This window comes from Diaphorina citri, unplaced genomic scaffold (genome assembly GCF_000475195.1).
Source record: "Diaphorina citri unplaced genomic scaffold, Diaci psyllid genome assembly version 1.1 scaffold58, whole genome shotgun sequence".
Classification (NCBI taxonomy): Eukaryota; Metazoa; Arthropoda; class Insecta; order Hemiptera; family Psyllidae; genus Diaphorina; species Diaphorina citri.
The window spans coordinates 288,697-311,109 of NW_007377495.1; the positions used below are offsets into that span (position 1 = coordinate 288,697).

Here is a 22,413-nt window from a genome sequence, read left to right on the forward strand (position 1 = left end):
GAGGGAGAGGAGTTATTGGGGACCATCCGGGATGACACATGTTAATAGAGACGGCAAAGCCCCTATCATTAATTACCCTATATACCCCGGGAAAGTTTGATAATTTTGGGGTTTTGTTTCCAGACTGGGATGTCATTAATTTTTGTATAATCGAGGATAATGTTCTCCCACTATGAGGGGGGACCTCTCTCCAGCACCCCCACCCTTAGTGGTGTCAAGGATAAACTTTTCCTTTGGTCCCATCATTTTCATCAATACAGTACGATATTGACACCTTTATATCTAGATGTTTGAGTGCTGTTTTTCCCCCGTATATTTTGATGAAATAACCATTGTACTTTAAGCTTTTGGATTGACTTTCTATTTTAATTTATCCCCAGATGTAGTGCTCGTAAGTTTCGACATGTTTATCTAGGAATAGTAATTTCTGAAACACCCGGTACAAAGTAAACAAGAAAGTTAAAGCAAAGTTTATCAATAAACTTGGAAAGGCAAAGAGCCCAGCTTCCAATGGAACCATTCCATATACTGTGTCGATATAAAACTGTATCGAGGAAAACTATTGCAGGAAAATATTGCTAGTGTATAAAAATGAAAATCCAACGGGAATACACGGCAAATATACTGGATGTTTCAGGAAAGTGTCTGTTATTAAATTTATCGTATTATTTGGGATACAAGGAAACATCATCACAGGAAATGTTTTCCTGTGATGTAACAAATGACATTTTATCAATGAAAATTTTATAATAATTAAAATATACTCATACATAGAAGTGATAGAAGAGCCCTAAAGATCAATAGTAAAGAATAAACTTAGATAAAATTTCATTTAAAATTTATTATGAACAAAATGTCGTCCTCGAAATGAGGGTACTAAATTTTGTTGTTGCTAGAACTCGAATACCTTTGGCTTAAACTTATTCAATTATCTCCCTTTGTTTCTTTCTTTTCTCTCCCTTTCTCGGAGCTTTTATAAAGTTATGTCTTTGTTTTTACCACCTACCTAACTGAGATGTTAGAAGTAATTGCCTATAGCTTCTACTTTACTCTGTTACGGGGTAATAACAAGTATTTTGTTACCAATTGTTCGGCTATTTGGATTTAAGAACTCGAATTGAATCTTAGCTCCCAGGATTTTCAGTTAAAACAGAAACTGTTTTAACAGAAACCAGTAGAATCATATTCGGTCTGACCCACCCTGTCTATTATCGAGTACACGAACAACACTATCGAGCAGGACTATGGGTTGAGGTATATAAAAGCAGAAAAAAAGAATAAAATATTTGATTACTTTCTATCCGGAAGAACAGAGAGACGAAGAAAGGGGGAAAACTAGCTTTCCCAATGGAGAAAGGAAGAAGAACTCTATTAGTGGATACAACTGGGACAGATAAATATCCCCATTGACTGTTTTATACAGGATAGACGAGAGATCAGCATTTTGCTGACTGGTTCATTGTCCGAAACAATAAGAAACTCCCTAAAATAATATGCATCGAAATTAACAATTTTTGGACATGCAATATTGATTTGTAACCTATGTGAACTAATAAGAATGGATCAGGAACCTAAACCCAACCTCAAACTAACACAAAACATGTCCGAAAAGCTGACGAAGCTTTTTGGACTGACGTATTTCGGACGGACGAAGCGAGAATGATTCCTCGATATTTCATAAAACAGTAAACTGACGAAAAACAATAAAGAACACGGTATACCCCGTATACCGGAGAGAGTAGCAAATGAAAAACGGCGCTATTGAAAATCTTCTATACCTACATATTTTTGATGAGGCATATAATATGCTGAAAGTAATAAGCTACCTGTATTGCTGCTCCAAGTTGAAGAACATTTGTTGGCTATGTACCTAGGTACTTGCTTCTTGGAATAACTGAAAAACTAATGAAGGTTCAAAAAAAGTGATGTTATAAACATTGAAACCATCAGCTCCATTGCAATTATAAAAAAAAGATTGTCAGTTATTGTTGCTAATTGTCCGAAACAATAAGAAACTCCCTAAAATAATATGCATCGAAATTAACAATTTTTGGACATGAAATATTGATTTGTAACCTATGTGAACTAATAAGAATGGATCAGGAACCTAAAGCCAACCTCAAACTAACACAAAACATGTCCGAAAAGCTGACGAAGCTTTTTGGACTGACGTATTTTGGACGGACGAAGCGAGAATGATTCCTTGATATTTCATAAAACAGTTAACTGACGAAAAACAATAAAGAACACGATATACGGGAGCGAGTAGCAAATGAAAAACGGCGCTATTGAAAATCTTCTATACCTACATATTTTTGATGAGGCATATAATATGCTGAAAGTAATAAGCTTAATAATACCTACTGTAGAAGTCCTTATTCTATCCTGTTCAGGAGCAAGAGTATGTAGGTATTGGTTATTTTTGAACAGTAGCACAAAAGATGACATACCTATAATAGGAACTGTTTCTAGGTACCTACTACATAGCCTCTGCTAAGTAGGTACACATACACAATGTACAAGTAGGTACATACTAATGTAAGTACATAGTTTTTAAAATGTTGATAATAATGTTCCTGGACAGTCTGACTTCATATTGGCATTACACTTAATTTATTGTCATTATAAGTTGAAAAGAAGATCATACGAGTATAAGTAGGTACTTGGAGTAAAAGCATACCTACGCATTAGTGTTACTTATATTGATCTGATTTTAAATGAAATTCTTGTTGAGTATTTGTGCAAATTATTGTAAATATTTTCCATGTTCAATATGTAGGTACCTACATCCAATTTTTACCTGCTAAATGGTTATAATAAATTAATGATAAATAAAGAGTAGTTAATATATATACTAGTAAATCTGTTCTAGAACAGGTAACATCGTAACTTCAACTGTTTTCTTGATTTAGGTTCCTCTTCTCCATCTCTCACGATCTTGTGCTTCGTCCTTTATTTCTTCAAATGTCCTTCCTTTCAATATGTCCGTCAGCATTCCGAATTTCTTCCTTCCTCTCGATCTCGTTCCTTCAATTCTTCCTTCCATGATTCTTCTCTGTATACAGTCTCTTATAAAACCTCTGAAAACTTTCATTCAACTTTTCCGCTGAGCTTGCGTGTAAACCCAAACGAGAGCTTTCAAAAATTGCTTGAAACGAGGGAAGTCAAAATTAGGAGAGGAAATTTCAAGGGATATAAAAAGAGGGAAATAAAATGGCGGATGGAGCAATATAAATGAAGCTTCATGAAGAGATTGGTGTGTTATTCACATCATTACACTTAATTTATTGTCATTATAAGTTGAAAAGAAGATCATACGAGTATAAGTAGGTACTTGGAGTAAAAGCATACCTACGCATTAGTGTTACTTATATTGATCTGATTTTAAATGAAATTCTTGTTGAGTATTTGTGCAAATTATTGTAAATATTTTCCATGTTCAATATGTAGGTACCTACATCCAATTTTTACCTGCTAAATGGTTATAATAAATTAATGATAAATAAAGAGTAGTTAATACCAAATTATTAAAATTCTCCTACAGTAATCTAGTTTGTTATGTCTAATTTAATAAAAAGAATGATGCAAGTAAAAAACGAAGGAAAAAGCCTTAATGCAGGTCACTTATAAAGTATCAATGCTCGGTTGTAAATAGATTATGGTACTTAAAAGTAAAGCATAAAATTTTATAAGGGTATAATAAATCTAATTTTATCCTGACTGCTATAATGTGCTGGGGTCAGAGGTAGGTAAAATAAACTTCAGCATAAAGCACAAAAGATAAGTATACCTTCTAAACGAGGGCTGGAAAATACTGAAGAATTGATCTAACGCCTCTGAAAAAGATCCAAAAACCACCAGTACTAACCACCACACTACTGACAGTACTGACGCTGGGTTCCAACAAGGAAAGTTCTCTCAAAAGAAAAAGAGATATTTACATGACACAGTTGTGATACATCCTGTCCCTTATCCATGACATATGTAGATATCTTCAGTCCACCCCGTATGGATATTTTAAAATATAATATTACCTTTGAAATATTATTGCATTATAACGCAGTAAATCTCAAGTTAAGAATCACGTCTATCGTCCACGTTATGGAATGTAGGTACCTAAGGAAATGATTAGGTACTTGGTTCAGAAGACGGGTTTATTACTTTATGACGGCAGAAGCTGTGAATTTTATGCTTTTATTAGATTCAATTAATTCAGTGTTACCAACATTTATTCTCCGTGAGTGTAATGTTGACTTTCTAAAACTGAAAATAATTAAATGTTTAATTTTTTAACGATAATCCCCGTTTGACCTTTAAATTATGACTTTCAGTACTTGAGGTATCACTAGATGGCCATTAATTAAATATCTTCCTATTAGGCAGGTAAGATGATGAATACATCTGACTTTTCATTATAACCCAGAGAATCCTTAAACCCCAGATACTCCTAACAATATAGATTATTGCACTAACCATATAGATTAACAGTATAGATTATTGCACAAATCACAGACATCAGATTATTTGAAGTCATAATTAGACATGAAATCTTGAAAATAAAATCAGTTTTCACGAAGAAAATATTCGAGAAGGGACAACACATCCTTCGGAGGGGTTTACTGAATTTCCAAATCTCCTTGTATTTATCCATTGCTAAATATTGTCCCTCTGATTAATTGTAGGGACAGATGCTGCCATTTTACGCCCAATTAAGACCCTTTTCAATTTATTAATATTTCATTTCTAAATGCTCTCTTTCCCGAATCTTTCTTATGAAAGCATCTAATATGATACAGTTCCAAGTTATTTTGGAACCACAAGGCTGAGAATGAAAGTAATTGATTTTTGTTAACTTCAATGTACCTAAAAATCAGATCTACATAACAGGTACCTAATATTATCTTGATTGGTTAATATTCAGTAAGTCAGTATGTATAGGGAGGTATAGGCCAGTGATCCATACTTGAGTAAAATCACCAGTCAATGTACAAGCTCTTTAGTGATGGAAGTTTTACACCCTAAATGCTCTCTTTCCCAAATCTTTCTTATGAAAGCATCCAATATGATACAGTTCCAAGTTATTTTGGAACCACAAGGCTGAGAATGAAAGTAATTGATTTTTGTTAACTTCAATGTACCTAAAAATCTTTCAAATTTAATATGTAGGTGACTGAAACTCTATCTGTACAAGTTCTTCATATTAATTATCAGTTTGAACGATTTTCCCAAATTTTTTATGAGACGGAGTAATTTCAAATGTTCTGATTTTGATTAACGATCTGGATTACCTATTATCATGAGGGTAGGTAAGTAAGTGTATTCAAAAAGAAGGAACTTATTACCAGCACTTATTACAATATTATTACAAGTATTTATTACAATTTTTCAAGCAAATTACCTCGGCAAGCAAGACACGTAAATACCCCAATTTGTACCTCTCCTCCTCTTCCCACTCCTTCTCTCTAATTAATTTCCACCTCCTTCTTCCCCGGATTATCTGTTTGAACGATTTTCCCAAATTTTTTATGAGACGGAATTATTTCAAAATGTTCTGATTTTGATTAACGATCTGGATTACCTATTATTATGAGGGTAGGTAAGTAAGTGTATTCAAAAAGAAGGAACTTATTACCAGCACTTATTACAATATTATTACAATTTTTCAAGCAAATTACCTCAGCAAGCAAGACACGTAAATACCCCAATTTGTACCTCTCCTCCTCTTCCCACTCCTTCTCTCTAATTAATTTCCACCTCCTTCTTCTTCAAATACATGTATAACTTCTCACTTTTTTTCAGATTCACATAAAAACCCACTAATATTTGTTGATCGAATATTAGTTGAAATTTTACTTCGTTACATAACGAAATTTTTGAAAAGCTTCTGGACATTTATAGTTTTGGAAGTTTAACCTACTTGATTTTACCTGATGTGGATTTTGTGGATAATAATATAATAATAAGTATGGAGCAGGCTGAAATTGGTAGAGCGTAGAGATTAGCTAATGCTTGCTTATTTATGAATGTTATTATTGTAGCGACTGTTTGCAGTGTTTGTACCTAGATGATTATACTTTATGTTTACAACCAAAACTCGTCTCATTTCAATTATTAATTCTCCTCTTAATTTAATTGTGAATAGGTATATTATTGTGCCATTTTCACTTTTTCCAAAAGTGGACCTATTTTTACCCAGTGGAACCGCAGCCCTACAACTATGAGAGTGATATACTAACTATGCAATGTGCAATAATTATATTGCCAACTGGATCATTTGACACATCCACCAAAATTTTTAACTTCGATGTCTCCCTAACTACTATAGCTTTTTTAGGAGGCACATTCTCAAAGTTTATTCAACTTTTAGGATAAGATAAAATCATTGGGGAAAAAAATCACTGTTTTAATTTATGTCTCTGTCCTAACTCGTTTTTTTAGTCCGTCCTTCCTTTATTATTACAATAGTAATAAAAAAAGGTATAAGGGACGGACTATTGTATTCGCTTCGGTGTCGGTCGATTCCCTCTATATCAAACCTCAGTAGTCACAGTTCCCTCTATATCAAACCTCAGTAGTTACGGTTCCCTCTATATCAAACCTCAGTAGTTACGGTTCCCTCTATATCAAACCTCAGTAGTTACAGTTCCCTCTATATAAAACCTCAGTAGTTACGATTCCCTCTGTATCAAACCTCAGTAGTTACGGTTCCCTCTATATCAAACCTCAGTAGTTACGGTTCCCTCTATATCAAACCTCAGTAGTTACGATTCCCTCTATATCAAACCTCAGTAGTTACGGTTCCCTCTATATCAAACCTCAGTAGTTACGGTTCCCTCTATATCAAACCTCAGTAGTTACAGTTCCCTCTATATAAAACCTCAGTAGTTACGATTCCCTCCATCACAACCACCAAACCGAAGAGGCAGCTGTGGAAAGGAAAAAAAGATTTCCACATAGTTTTCGCATATTGAAAACGAATCAAGACTGACCACATGTGTCCGCCTCATATTTTTTTGTTCTATTCACACCAATATTGCATGTCATTTACTTTCCATTCTCTCCCTTGCCCTCAGCGCTCACCCTTTTCCTTCATTATTCTCTGAAAGAGGGTGAGCTGGAATTTCATTTCCCTCGTACGGATGATATCGGGGTTTTAGATTCTTGTTTCTACCCGTTTCTACTCGTATGTTTGGCCAGAGACCAATGTTATTAGGAGCCTGTTCCGTGTCCAAATTCTGTACTTTAAATTGCAGTTCGGTCGAGTTCGACTACTTATGGCCGGAGCCACAATTATAATTAAAACTCAGTTTAGGTTTAACTCTTTGATTAAACAATCGGATATTTTATCCTGATGGGATAATGTTCGTTCTCGGAACGGCTGGCTTTCTCCTATCCTGTCTTCCTTCTCTCTTCTAGATTTAAGTTTGACTGCCGCTTTGAAGTTCATAACAATCGAGTCAGTTCCTTGGTAATGTTAACCTAGTCTACTCAGGATAGGAAGAATATCATTTTGCAAAGACTCATCCAAAACAAGCCGAGTACCTCAAATATGTTAGACCAATGGTACTCAGAATTCAAAGGATGATTAATCGACCTAACTAAACCATATGGTACACGGAGAACAAAATTAGGTGACCAAAACCCATGACCAGAAAAATAAACCTCCAAGCCATAAGACTCGTAAATAAAAATATCCCCGAAAGAAAAGAACCAAAAGAGTGTAGTAGGTATTGAAAATAAATAAACAAATTACCAAATTATTAAAATTCTCCTACAGTAATCTAGTTTGTTATGTCTAATTTAATAAAAAGAATGATGCAAGTAAAAAACGAAGGAAAAAGCCTTATTGCAGGTCACTTATAAAGTATCAATGCTCGGTTGTAAATAGATTATGGTACTTAAAAGTAAAGCATAAAATTTTATGGAGATATAATAAATCTAATTTTATCCTGACTGCTATAATGTGCTGGGGTCAGACGTAGGTAAAATAAACTTCAGCATAAAGCACAAAAGATAAGTATACCTTCTAAACGAGAGCTGGAAAATACTGAAGAATTGATCTATAACGCCTCTGAAAAAGAACTACTAACCTCCAGATCCAAAAACCACCAGTACTAACCACCACACTACTGACAGTACTGACGCTGGGTTCCAACAAGGAAAGTTCTCTCAAAAGAAAATGAGATATTTAGATGACACAGTTGTGATACATCCTGTCCCTTATCCATGACATAGATATCTTCAGTCTACCCCGTATGGATATTTTAAAATATAATATTACCTTTGAAATATTATTGCATTATAACGCAGTAAATCTCAAGTTAAGAATCACGTCTCATATGTTGATCTGATTTTAAATGAAATTCTTGTTGAGTATTTGTGCAAATTATTGTAAATATTTTCCAATGTTCAATATGTAGGTACCTACATCCAATTTTTACCTGGTAAAGGATTATAATAAATTAATGATAAATAAAGAGTAGTTAAGTAATACCAAATTGTTAAAATTCTCCTACAGTAATCTAGTTTGTTATGTCTAATTTAATAAAAAGAATGATGCAAGTAAAAAACGAAGGAAAAAGCCTTATTGGAAACAAGTTCGTTGTATCTTCCATAATATTTTCACTTGAATGATTCTATTACGTTGATTTTATTTTGTTTGTAATTTCTCAGCACATTATTTCGACCTTTATGTACACATTGTTCCTTCGTATTTCACATATCTACTCATTAGGTATTATTTGTTACACTATTGAAGTTCTTACTTAATAATCTTAAATGGGATGATAAGGTGTTAATGGAAGTTGTAACACTCGGTAAGATATGAAAATTATAAAATGGATGAGGCAAAGAAATAAAGGAGGGAGATTTTGTAGCTGAAATTCTTGAAAGTTGAGAATTAACCAATTTGGAAGAGTAGATCTAGAGAATGAGCTTCCAGTGACCTTTCTAGAAAGAAAGAAATATTGAAATTAAGGGACAGTAACTCATACAACCCTTGTGAATTGTAGGTATCAGTTATTGACAAAGAAATAAAGGAGGGAGATTTTGTAGCTGAAATACTTTGAAAGTTGAGAATTAACCAATTTGGAAGAGTAGATCTAGAGAACGAGCTTCCAGTGACCTTTCTAGAAAGAAAGATATGTATATTGAAATTAAAGGACAGTAACTGATACAACCCTTGTGAATTGTAGGTATCAGTTACTGTCCCTTCATTTGAAAATTTAAATGGAAATTCACAAAGCTACGGAGTCCTCCATCATTATGAAGAAATAAATACCTAATTACCTACCTGAACTAAACGGAATGTCCGAGAAATACTGGCTATGATAGGTAGAGATTCTAGAGATAGAAACTAGAGAGGGGAAAAGGAAGCAACAAGCAATGCTTTGTTAAGAACTGTGAGTTTCACATAAAACGCCTTCAAATATCGGAATACCACGGCGTGTAACATAACACGAACACTATTATCAGGCGCAACATGGACAGGCTAAGAAATGGACACCTTGTTTGTCACCGAATTAAAAATGTAGGAGTCACCGAATTTTAGGGAAAATGGGAAGCAAAGTCAAATAAGGATCTGTTCTCTCATTTTTCTCCGACCCTTGCAAAGTTGTTCTTTAATTTTATTTCAAAATCCATTTTACGAGCTAAGGAGGAAAAAATCGCGTTTTTTCTGCTCTTATATCAAACCCTTTTAATTCCTAAGGAAGAAATTTGACTGCCAACCCTTGTTTCCTCGTTACCCTTACCATAGAACCTGAATATGAGAAATATTGTTTGGTGTTTAGTCAGGCTTAATAATTTATTGGCATACCCCTAAGAATTCTAGGTAAAACGACTGCTCGAAGACCATGATGCTTCAATGTTTCATACATACCTTTAAATATATCATCTGATGTTAAATCTTGAATCATTAAAATTTTATTCAGGAGTTAGTTTGACCATCTGGATTTGAAAGGGCTAATAGCTTTTGAGTTTTCGAACACTTTATTCCTTTATTACATGAATATTTTTTTATAGGTATTATTTGTTACACTATTGAAGTTCTTACTTAATAATCTTAAATGGGATGATAAGGTGTTAATGGAAGTTGTAACACTCGGTAAGATATGAAAATTATAAAATGGATGAGACAAAGAAATAAAGGAGGGAGATTTTGTAGCTGAAATACTTTGAAAGTTGAGAATTAACCAATTTGGAAGAGTAGATCTAGAGAACGAGCTTCCAGTGACCTTTCTAGAAAGAAAGATATGTATATTGAAATTAAAGGACAGTAACTGATACAACCCTTGTGAATTGTAGGTATCAGTTACTGTCCCTTCATTTGAAAATTTAAATGGAAATTTTATTCACAAAGCTACGGAGTCCTCCATCATTATGAAGAAATAAATACCTAATTACCTACCTGAACTAAACGGATTGTCCAAGAAATACTGGCTATGATAGGTAGAGATTCTAGAGATAGAAACTCGAGAGAGGAAAAGGAAGCAACAAGCAATGCTTTGTTCAGAACTGTAAGTTTCACATAAAACGCCTTCAAATATCGGAATACCACGGCGTGTAACATAACACGAACACTATTATCAGGCGCAACATAAGTAATAGGACTTGGATTGGGAGTCAAACACAAAAGGGTAAATGGCACATCCACTATTATTTATTGGTGTTAATAATGTTAATATGCGTTGGTGGATGTGCACTTTTCACCCCTAAGAAATTGCTAGTTTCATGAGTAGTTTCTATGTATGTTCTGAAGTGATCTGGTCTACTGAGTTTCCATATGAAAGGTAGAATGATGAGGGATTCGTTCATTGGTGGATGTGCACTTTTCACCCCTAAAGAAATGGCTAGTTTCATGAGTAGTTTCTATGTATGTTCTGAAGTGATCTGGTCTACTGAGTTTCCATATGAAAGGTAGAATGATGAGGGATTCGGCCCACCCAGTTAGCTTGGAGTCGCTTTCGGGACGACAAGGCCTTATCAGTTAGTTCTCTCTATCAAACCTCTGAAGGGGGAAAAATGAGGGATTCTACCTAGTCTAAAATTCCAGACATACAAAACATATTTTATTTAGAACAACAAAGAATAAGGAACGGCACTGAAGGATAAATGTCAAGTGAGGTTACACACAGTTTGGTCAAATTCAGTTGACGCGCCTCTCCCAAGAACCACCAAACAATTCTGGGAACGCCTGACATGGACATAAAATTGAAAGTAATAAAAAAATGTACTAGGATCATGTTTATTCGTAGGTAGGTACAATGGTACATGTATCAGGTTTGTCAAATAGATCTTTACCATGTAGAAAATGTAGCATTGAAAACAGTTGTGATTTTATTCAGGACAACTTTCTGATCCAAAGTGTCCCTTTCGAGGGATTCTACCTTGTCTAAAATTCCAGACATACAAAACATATTTTATTTAGAACAACAACGAATAAGGATCGGCACTGAAGGATAAATGTCAAGTGAGGTTACACACAGTTTGGTCAAATTCAGTTGACGCGCCTCTCCCAAGAACCACCAAACAATTCTGGGAACGCCTGACATGGACATAAAATTGAAAGTAATAAAAAAAAATGTACTAGTAAAGAAATATTGAAATTAAGGGACAGTAACTCATACAACCCTTGTGAATTGTAGGTATCAGTTACTGTCCCTTCATTTGAAAATTTAAATGGAAATTTTATTCACAAAGCTACGGAGTCCTCCATCATTATGAAGAAATAAATACCTAATTACCTACCTGAACTAAACGGATTGTCCAAGAAATACTGGCTATGATAGGTAGAGATTCTAGAGATAGAAACTCGAGAGAGGAAAAGGAAGCAACAAGCAATGCTTTGTTCAGAACTGTAAGTTTCACATAAAACGCCTTCAAATATCGGAATACCACGGCGTGTAACATAACACGAACACTATTATCAGGCGCAACATAAGTAATAGGACTTGGATTGGGAGTCAAACACAAAAGGGTAAATGGCACATCCACTATTATTTATTGGTGTTAATAATGTTAATATGCGTTGGTGGATGTGCACTTTTCACCCCTAAGAAATTGCTAGTTTCATGAGTAGTTTCTATGTATGTTCTGAAGTGATCTGGTCTACTGAGTTTCCATATGAAAGGTAGAATGATGAGGGATTCGGCCCACCCAGTTAGCTTGGAGTCGCTTTCGGGACGACAAGGCCTTATCAGTTAGTTCTCTCTATCAAACCTCTGAAGGGGGAAAAATGAGGGATTCTACCTAGTCTAAAATTCCAGACATACAAAACATATTTTATTTAGAACAACAAAGAATAAGGAACGGCACTGAAGGATAAATGTCAAGTGAGGTTACACACAGTTTGGTCAAATTCAGTTGACGCGCCTCTCCCATGAACCACCAAACAATTCTGGGAACGCCTGACATGGACATAAAATTGAAAGTAATAAAAAAATGTACTAGGATCATGTTTATTCGTAGGTAGGTACAATGGTACATGTATCAGGTTTGTCAAATAGACAGTGGCGTAGCGTGGTCTAAATTCAAGTGTAGGGCCTTGTAGGGCTCATGCACAGGTCTACCAAGTCCCATCACAGTAGGTACATGCCATTAATATTTATGGGCATTAGAGTGAACTTTTGAGTTGTATGGCCGCCATACACGCCATACATACACGCTACGCCACTGCAAATAGATCTTTACCATGTAGAAAATGTAGCATTGAAAACAGTTGTGATTTTATTCAGGACAACTTTCTGATCCAAAGTGTCCCTTTTTTTCTGGCCTGTCCCTTTTTCTGATCTCTCCATTTTTGTGTTTGGGAGCATTGGAACTTTGATGTCTCCCAAATTTTCGTTTATTGCAAACTTCCTGATTTCCACAGTAAAATTGGGAACATGCAGGATGTAGGATTTAATATGTTAAAAATATGTATGTACCTAGTTATCAATAGGAAACTTTCAATAGGAACATGATCGGACTTCTATTTACTTCAATATCTACTTAGTACATAGGTAACAAGGAATAATGCAGTTACCTATATGTAGATAGTTCGATATGTACTTTAGTATCGTCACCAAGAATTGAGGATTGGCTGGAATCATCAAACCTAGTAACTAGGCAATAAATTAGATCAATGAAATGGACTTCTATTTACTTCAATATCTACTTAGTACATAGGTAACAAGGAATAATACCTATATGTAGATAGTTAGATATGTACTTTAGTATCGTCACCAAGAATTGAGGATTGGCTGGAATCATCAAACCTAGTAACTAGGCAATAAATTAGATCAATGAAATATTCCATAATTTTATTATGATTCCAAACATCTCAACTTATTTCTTTATATTTTTTTACTGTGTCTACTAACAGGCAGCTAATAATATAAGTACTTAATACTTAATTTTATGGCGGCTCTAAACCTATATGGCGTAAAAATTTCCATGATTTAGGCCCTTTTCCGAGTAGCAGAGGCATTTTTACAAGAAGCAAGATAGTAGTGACAATATCTGAAAACTGCTGGGTAGGTATTTACCTACTTGTAACAACGTCTAAAACAGCCTATAAACGTCCTTTATCAAAACGGCCCAAAGTCGAATCTTTTCTGGCATTATCAAATGCATACAACTCAGTTATTACAATGTGTCTACCAGAATTACCTTGGTCTTCCGATTTATCAAGATATTTCCTCGTATCCGTATGGTTATTATCATCCTTGTGACAATCTAGAATAATCTATTGCGCCGACATGATCACGCCTCGCGAGATGTTCAACTCAAACACTCAAATCTTTTATTACGGCTGGAGAATTCCTTGAGCTCATTGCAATCGGTTTTATTGCAATGGCAAGTAATTTCAATAATCTTCCGATCTGGCATTGTTCAATTTTTTTCCCTGCATTTCTTCGAATGATAGGCCAATGTCTCTCCGCTGAAGCTCGTAGGATGCAAATATTTATTTTTATCGCCATGCTAAGGCAGTTCCCTACGGCTGGATGCATTCCTTGATTATTAAGATGATAAGACCAACACCAACAACAACGTATTTTGCAGCTTTCTTTCATATCAGTAAATGTTGAACTGTTTGCCTAATCAACTACCTCTCCTTGCTAATGAACTGAAAATGGTGGATGTGCCACAATCTCTTTTTCCATTTACTTCTCTCAGTTCTCCTCAAATCCCCCCCCTCTCTCCTTTTATTTTTACTTTCCTTATCCTATAGGAAGGAAAGTAATATAATCGGGTCAAAATTTCGATGGTCAGTTTTTAGTGCCAAAACACGTTTTGAGGTCCCAAGAGCCTAAATCCGAAGTTTCAGCCATTGGTCCGTGTGTGTGTCTGTCTGTCTGTCTGTGTGTCTGTAAACAAAATATCTCGAGAACGGTAAGAGCTAGAGACTTGAAATTTGGTATGTAGCTGTCATTTGTGACAAGGATACGACACGAAACTTTTGGTTAAGATCTGTCATTTGTGACAAGGATACGACACGAAACTTTTGGTTAAGATCGGTGCAACGCTTGGTGGTATTTTGCCGCTTTTTGGCGGTTTTCGGTGTAAATCAACAATATCTCGGGAACGGTATAAGCTAGAGACTTGAAATTTGGTATGTAGTTCACAAATGTGACAAGGATACAACACCAATGTTTGGTTGAGATGGTTGCTGCGCTTGGCGGTAGGTATTTTGACCGCTTTTGGACAGATTTCGACCGATTTTGGCGGTTTTCAGCTATAGCGACAAAACGGTTAGAGATACCTATTGTAAAAGTTAGGGTAAAAGAACACTCAAATAAGCATCATTCAATAGGATAAGGAAAGTCGTGTGATGTTCACAGCCTAATCAACTACCTCTCCTTGCTAATGAACTGAAAATGGTGGATGTGCCACAATCTCTTTTTCCATTTACTTCTCTCAGTTCTTCTCAAATCCCCCCCTCCTCTCTCTCTCTCTCCTTTTATTCTTTTCTGATGATTATTAAATTTAAGGCATGCAAGAAGAAAGATTAATTCCTTTCAACCTTGACAACTGGTATCTGCAACGTCTGTCACCCTCGCGTCTTTCCTATAGCCTTCTCCATACCTTGCTACCACCCTGTAATAAGTAACTAGAAAGTAAAGATGCACATTAGCGTGTAGGTAAGAAAGCAGTCGGTGACGCACCCTGTATAACAATAACAGATTAAGGTGTAATGTTGGGTTGCATAAGAAATTGGCATTCGCCTATCAGATGTATAAATTTATTTAATTGAGACAGACCTTCAAACTTCAAGATTATAGGAGCCAGCCTCGACTTTTAGTCTCGTAATTACGTATGTGAGAGTGTGTAATATAAACTTTCCGAGGGTTATAGAGCTTTTCTTGGAGTCAAGATATACGGGGTGGTAAGGTATTTGTGTTATGAAGGATAATGACGTAGGATGAATCTACTATAGTTGCAGTATGCATTGACAGGGTACGACGTATAATTGTGCAAGAAACAACTTCGGGGAAGTTGAAGAAAAAAGACTTTCCCTGGAGCAGATAAAAAAGACAATCTAACCCCATAACGGAATATAACGGAATGGAAGAAATAATGATCTTGAGGAGGGATATAACATGGTAATTTAACGAATTTTAAGCGCATACTTACCCATCTTATCACAGTAGCCGTGATATCACCCCCACACCTATTAGATTGGTAGGCACTTATTCTCCCATGGTTTGAGGCTTGTGCCAACTGTGTCAACTAGTTGAAACTTTCTGGAACTCCGTTTTGAATCCACCCTGTAAGAACAGCAAGATTAATATAAGATACTAAGGCCAGGAACAGCTTTTTTTTATATACGTACACCTAGATATCATTTATTTATTTTATTCTTAAAAGTGAAATCAATTTTATGAAGCTTTATAGCTCATTATTTTATTTATAAACTCTTCAGTGTCAATCAAATGCAGGTCGCACCATCACGAGAGGTCAAATGGATTGGTCTACCTAAAAATGACTAAAGGAGATTTGACACACCCGCTGTTGTCAGTGGATGTGCCAGTTTTACTACCTATCTAAAGCACGCAGAACGATGGATACCCAGTTACCTACCCTCCAACTGATATAATAGGTAGATATTAATTTAGGCAAATTTATGTAAATTATTTCCTTAGGTAATCTAAATTGACCTCAATTGCATTTTAAAGATTAATCCTTACAATTTACAATATTATCATTGATTATTTATTAGCCCCCACTGTTATAATATGAGTAAACGATTTCTTATGTCATTTTAGCTGTTTTTAGGACATGCTTTAAAAGATGGGTATATAGTAGCCAGAGGTTAGTGAAATTTGGAGAGAAAACGTCTACAATTTTAGTACACCACTCAGTATCTTTTCTATTGACCTGAGTGACATGATACCCAAGTAGTACCGAAGAGCCAAAACCCCACAAATAAAAAAATGATTTATCTAATCAGCGTTTTTTTTTTTTATAATGGTAGTAATATAATAATAGTTCTAACAACTTATTTATAGTTATTGACATGTGGGGCATGGCGTAACAAGTTTGTCCCTAACAGTGTCACAGAACGGTGACTCACAGACAGTCCTGGGTTCATGACCCGGATTAGGGTGGTCTTCTGATGAATCAGCAAATTCCTCCCTGACGTAAAATCATCTCAAAATCTGTTCTCCTAATTCTCCCGCGATTTGCTATTTGGACCTAGGATTGGATGGAAAATAAAAAGCCTTACAATTTTCTTTCTCCTCTCCTCCTCTCTTCTCCCTCTATCTCCTCAACTACCTCGAAACTTTTTTCTTCAGGTAATCAAGATGTAACAACCATAAGTAACCTTACCAACACTTTCTCTTTTCCAACAATGTTCTGAACGCAGAACATTTATTAATATGTCCTGGCCTTTCAAACAACGACAACTTGGTAGCAAAGTATTGGGATGCACGAGGGAAAATGACCTAATCGTCAACTCTGAGCATTTGAAAACAACAACAACAACACTTTCTCGGTCAAAATTAGTTGGTTTTGTCCAATCTTGGATAAGATAAAGGAAAAAGGCATCCCCTTTTACCTTGAATCCTAGCTTGCAACGATTCAAAATTGCTTACAACTGGTCATTTTTTCGACATTCCAACCAGCCTACAGGTAATTCACAAAGTTCCCACTTGTTTTCAACTCCAAGTCTCATGATTACAATACCTGGGCTTCAACTTTCACCCAGCCGGTACCAACATATTGGGTACCTTGTATGCTATACATATAGGAGTTGCTTATGACATACCAGAACTCACCTATGATCGATCACTGATACCTTGTATACAGGGTGTCCCCTTGGAATTGTTTCAGTGACCTGGTCCTCAAAGACAACAGCTGTTTGTGTCCCGATAAAATTGTTTGTAGTGATCTGGACAAACAAATAGGTACATCAGACGTTCTGGTCAAATAGTGATCTGATCCTCAAACGGAGACAACTGTTTGTGTCGACATGAAATTGTTTGTAGTGAACTGTACAAACAAACACATCAGCTGCTTGTGTCTTCATTTTTCATTGATAGTTTTAATCTGCAGTGGTATAACTATCTGTCTGGGGTTAATTTACAGAGGGTTGTAGTAAAAATCTTCTCCAAAGACTTCTTGGTTCACCCATAAAATTGTTTGTAGTGAACTGGACAAACAAACACATCAGCTGCTTGTGTCTTCATTGATAGTTTTAATCTGCAGTGGTAAACTATCTGTCTGGGGTTAATTTACAGAGGGTTGTAGTAAAAATCTTCTCCAAAGACTTCTTGGTTCACACGTATACGTACGTAAGTAAGCGATATCCCAAAGACATAAAATAAACTGCAATATCTAAGTAAACTGACCCTATCAAAAGCTCAAGCATTGGTTGTCAAATCAACCTGACTGCAATGTTCTTGATGAGATGTGTTTAGTTGAACCATTACTGACCCTATCAAAAGCTCAAGCATTGGTTGTCAAATCAACCTGACTGCAATGTTCTTGATGAGATGTGTTTAGTTGAACCATTTCCAAACATAGTCGACCGGCCGTCGATCGAGGTGAATCTATGTTGTCGATGCAGTGTGGACGGTTCAGTCGGCATCAATCGATGGCCGGACACACCTTCACCTGTCCTCCTTCTCTCTTTGATTTCGGGACGATAAGACCTCAGTAGTTACAGTTCCCTCTATATCAAACCTCAGTAGTTACGGTTCCCTCTATATCAAACCTCAGTAGTTACAGTTCCCTCTATATAAAACCTCAGTAGTTACAGTTCCCTCCATCACAACCACCAAACCGAAGAGGCAGCTGTGGAAAGGAAAAAAAAGATTTCCACATAGTTTTCGCATATTGAAAACGAATCAAGACTGACCACATGTGTCCGCCTCATATTTTTTTGTTCTATTCACACCAATATTGCATGTCATTTACTTTCCATTCTCTCCCTTGCCCTCAGCGCTCACCCTTTTCCTTCATTATTCTCTGAAAGAGGGTGAGCTGGAATTTCATTTCCCTCGTACGGATGATATCGGGGTTTTAGATTCTTGTTTCTACCCGTTTCTACTCGTATGTTTGGCCAGAGACCAGTGTTATTAGGAGCCTGTTCCGTGTCCAAATTCTGCACTTTAAATTACAGTTCGGTCGAGTTCGACTACTTATGGCCGGAGCCACAATTATAGTTAAAACTCAGTTTAGGTTTAACTCTTGGATTAAACAATCGGATGGAATTTCATTTCCCTCGTACGGATGATACGGATATCGGGGTTTTAGATTCTTGTTTCTACTCGTATGTTTGGCCAAAGACCAGTGTTATTAGAAGCCTCTTCCGTGTCCAAATTCTGCACTTTAAATTGCAGTTCGGTCGAGTTCGACTACTTATGGCCGGAGCCACAATTATAGTTAAAACTCAGTTTAGGTTTAACTCTTGGATTAAACAATCGGATATTTTATCCTGATGGGATAATGTTCGTTCTCGGAACGGCTGGCTTTCTCCTATCCTGTCTTCCTTCTCTCTTCGATTTCGGGACGATAAGACCGTGACGCACCCTGTATAACAATAACAGATTAAGGTGTAATGTTGGGTTGCATAAGAAATTGGCATTCGCCTATCAGATGTATAAATTTATTTAATTGAGACAGACCTTCAAACTTCAAGATTATAGGAGCCAGCCTCGACTTTTAGTCTCGTAATTACGTATGTGAGAGTGTGTAATATAAACTTTCCGAGGGTTATAGAGCTTTTCTTGGAGTCAAGATATACGGGGTGGTAAGGTATTTGTGTTATGAAGGATAATGACGTAGGATGAATCTACTATAGTTGCAGTATGCATTGACAGGGTACGACGTATAATTGTGCAAGAAACAACTTCGGGGAAGTTGAAGAAAAAAGACTTTCCCTGGAGCAGATAAAAAAGACAATCTAACCCCATAACGGAATATAACGGAATGGAAGAAATAATGATCTTGAGGAGGGATATAACATGGTAATTTAACGAATTTTAAGCGCATACTTACCCATCTTATCACAGTAGCCGTGATATCACCCCCACACCTATTAGATTGGTAGGCACTTATTCTCCCATGGTTTGAGGCTTGTGCCAACTGTGTCAACTAGTTGAAACTTTCTGGAACTCCGTTTTGAATCCACCCTGTAAGAACAGCAAGATTAATATAAGATACTAAGGCCAGGAACAGCTTTTTTTTATATACGTACACCTAGATATCATTTATTTATTTTATTCTTAAAAGTGAAATCAATTTTATGAAGCTTTATAGCTCATTATTTTATTTATAAACTCTTCAGTGTCAATCAAATGCAGGTCGCACCATCACGAGAGGTCAAATGGATTGGTCTACCTAAAAATGACTAAAGGAGATTTGACACACCCGCTGTTGTCAGTGGATGTGCCAGTTTTACTACCTATCTAAAGCACGCAGAACGATGGATACCCAGTTACCTACCCTCCAACTGATATAATAGGTAGATATTAATTTAGGCAAATTTATGTAAATTATTTCCTTAGGTAATCTAAATTGACCTCAATTGCATTTTAAAGATTAATCCTTACAATTTACAATATTATCATTGATTATTTATTAGCCCCCACTGTTATAATATGAGTAAACGATTTCTTATGTCATTTTAGCTGTTTTTAGGACATGCTTTAAAAGATGGGTATATAGTAGCCAGAGGTTAGTGAAATTTGGAGAGAAAACGTCTACAATTTTAGTACACCACTCAGTATCTTTTCTATTGACCTGAGTGACATGATACCCAAGTAGTACCGAAGAGCCAAAACCCCACAAATAAAAAAATGATTTATCTAATCAGCGTTTTTTTTTTTTATAATGGTAGTAATATAATAATAGTTCTAACAACTTATTTATAGTTATTGACATGTGGGGCATGGCGTAACAAGTTTGTCCCTAACAGTGTCACAGAACGGTGACTCACAGACAGTCCTGGGTTCATGACCCGGATTAGGGTGGTCTTCTGATGAATCAGCAAATTCCTCCCTGACGTAAAATCATCTCAAAATCTGTTCTCCTAATTCTCCCGCGATTTGCTATTTGGACCTAGGATTGGATGGAAAATAAAAAGCCTTACAATTTTCTTACTGGTCTATTAGCTATGTAATTTGCCATTTAGATACAGGTAGTACATCTTTTAGCTATGCCTATTATAAATTTGTTTAACAAATAAGGAGTAAAAGTTAAACTTCGTAATCTAAATATTAATAGCCACGAACCCATTAGGAATTTTCTTTCTCCTCTCCTTCTCTCTGCTCCCTCTATCTCCTCAACTACCTCGAAACTTTTTTCTTCAGGTAATCAAGATGTAACAACCATAAGTAACCGTACCAACACTTTCTCTTTTCCAACAATGTTCTGAACGCAGAACATTTATTAATAATTATGTCCTGGCCTTTCAAACAACGACAACTTGGTAGCAAAGTATTGGGATGCACGAGGGAAAATGACCTAATAGTCAACTCCGAGCATTTGAAAACAACAACAACAACAACACTTTCTCGGTCAAAATTAGTTAGTTTTGTCCAATCTTGGATAAGGTAAAGGCATCCCCTTTTACCTTGAATCCTAGCTTGCAACGATTCAAAATTGCTTACAACTGGTCATTTTTTCGACATTCCAACCAGCCTTCAACTTGGATTACTCATTTAGTAGGTAGATACGTAACTGGAATACCAATCAGAGGAACTAAGAACTCCAAAGACACCAAATCAGGGTAGTAAAATTCAAAACACGAAAAAAAAAGGAAAGAAAAGGTTATTATTATATTTTTTTCTTATATTTTCAAAATTAAAAGTATAAGCGCCAAATTTAGGATCATTAAGCTCCATGTGTCCCCGATTTTTTCTTTCTTTCTGTTCTTTTTTTCCAGTTTTTATTGGAAAAGTACGATTTTCTCTTTCTTAATTAGATTTCAAAATTGGAAACCCATTAATCAACTTTGAGTGTCAACTTTTTTTTTACAAACTTGAGAGAGCAAGTTGATATCAGATTCACTTCACAACTCTTTCTCTGTGTTTTGAGAGGAACTCCCAATAACTCGGTGAAATTATTTTTCATTAGGTACCTATCTATTTATTAACGTCTGGTCTATGCCCTATGGTGTTCTTTTCAGTCTTGGTATGCCAATAATGATTTTGTACTAGGTAGGTAGGTTCATAAATAGGTGTAGCTTACGGATTATTTAATATTTTTAATTACTTAGGTTCGATGTATCATATAATGCTTGAGCTGACTATAAAGGACAGGCTAAGAAATGGACACCGTGTTTAGAAGTCACCGAATTTTAGGGAAAATGGGAAGCAAAGTCAAATAAGGATCTGTTCTCTCATTTTTCTCCGACCCTTGCAAAGTTGTTACAAACTTGAGAGAGCAAGTTGATATCAGATTCACTTCACAACTCTTTCTCTGTGTTTTGAGAGGAACTCCCAATAACTCGGTGAAATTATTTTTCATTAGGTACCTATCTATTTATTAACGTCTGGTCTATGCCCTATGGTGTTCTTTTCAGTCTTGGTATGCCAATAATGATTTTGTACTAGGTAGGTAGGTTCATAATATCTACTTTACTGTTTGGTAATTTCTGTGAGCTATGGAGCTTGGTAGTATAGTGTTGTTAACACTTTGATCCAGAGGATCGTGCATGAATAATCGCACGTATTACGTATTACACAGAAAAGGTAAATGGCATGATAGTAAATTTTGGTTTTAATTGTTATGACTTCTCAGGTTCTCTACTAAGAGTTTGTTGTAAGGAGTGGCTTCTGTTTGCTTTATGCTGATGGATAACGGGTGACAAGAAGCATCGGTATTATCGGTATCTAACACCTATCTACTCACTATACCTCTACTGTGAGAATTTCTTCAATTCCTTCATAATATTGTCATCATGTTGGTCTTATCATGGTGACA

General features: G+C 35.8%; 1 protein-coding gene across 1 annotated transcript in view; it reads right to left on the minus strand.

Annotated features, from left to right (window-relative positions):
* Positions 1 to 22,413, minus strand: part of LOC103518105 (homeobox protein bagpipe-like) — a 64,549-nt gene that overhangs the window by 23,580 nt on the left and 18,556 nt on the right. The gene's annotated exons all lie outside the window — the stretch shown is intronic.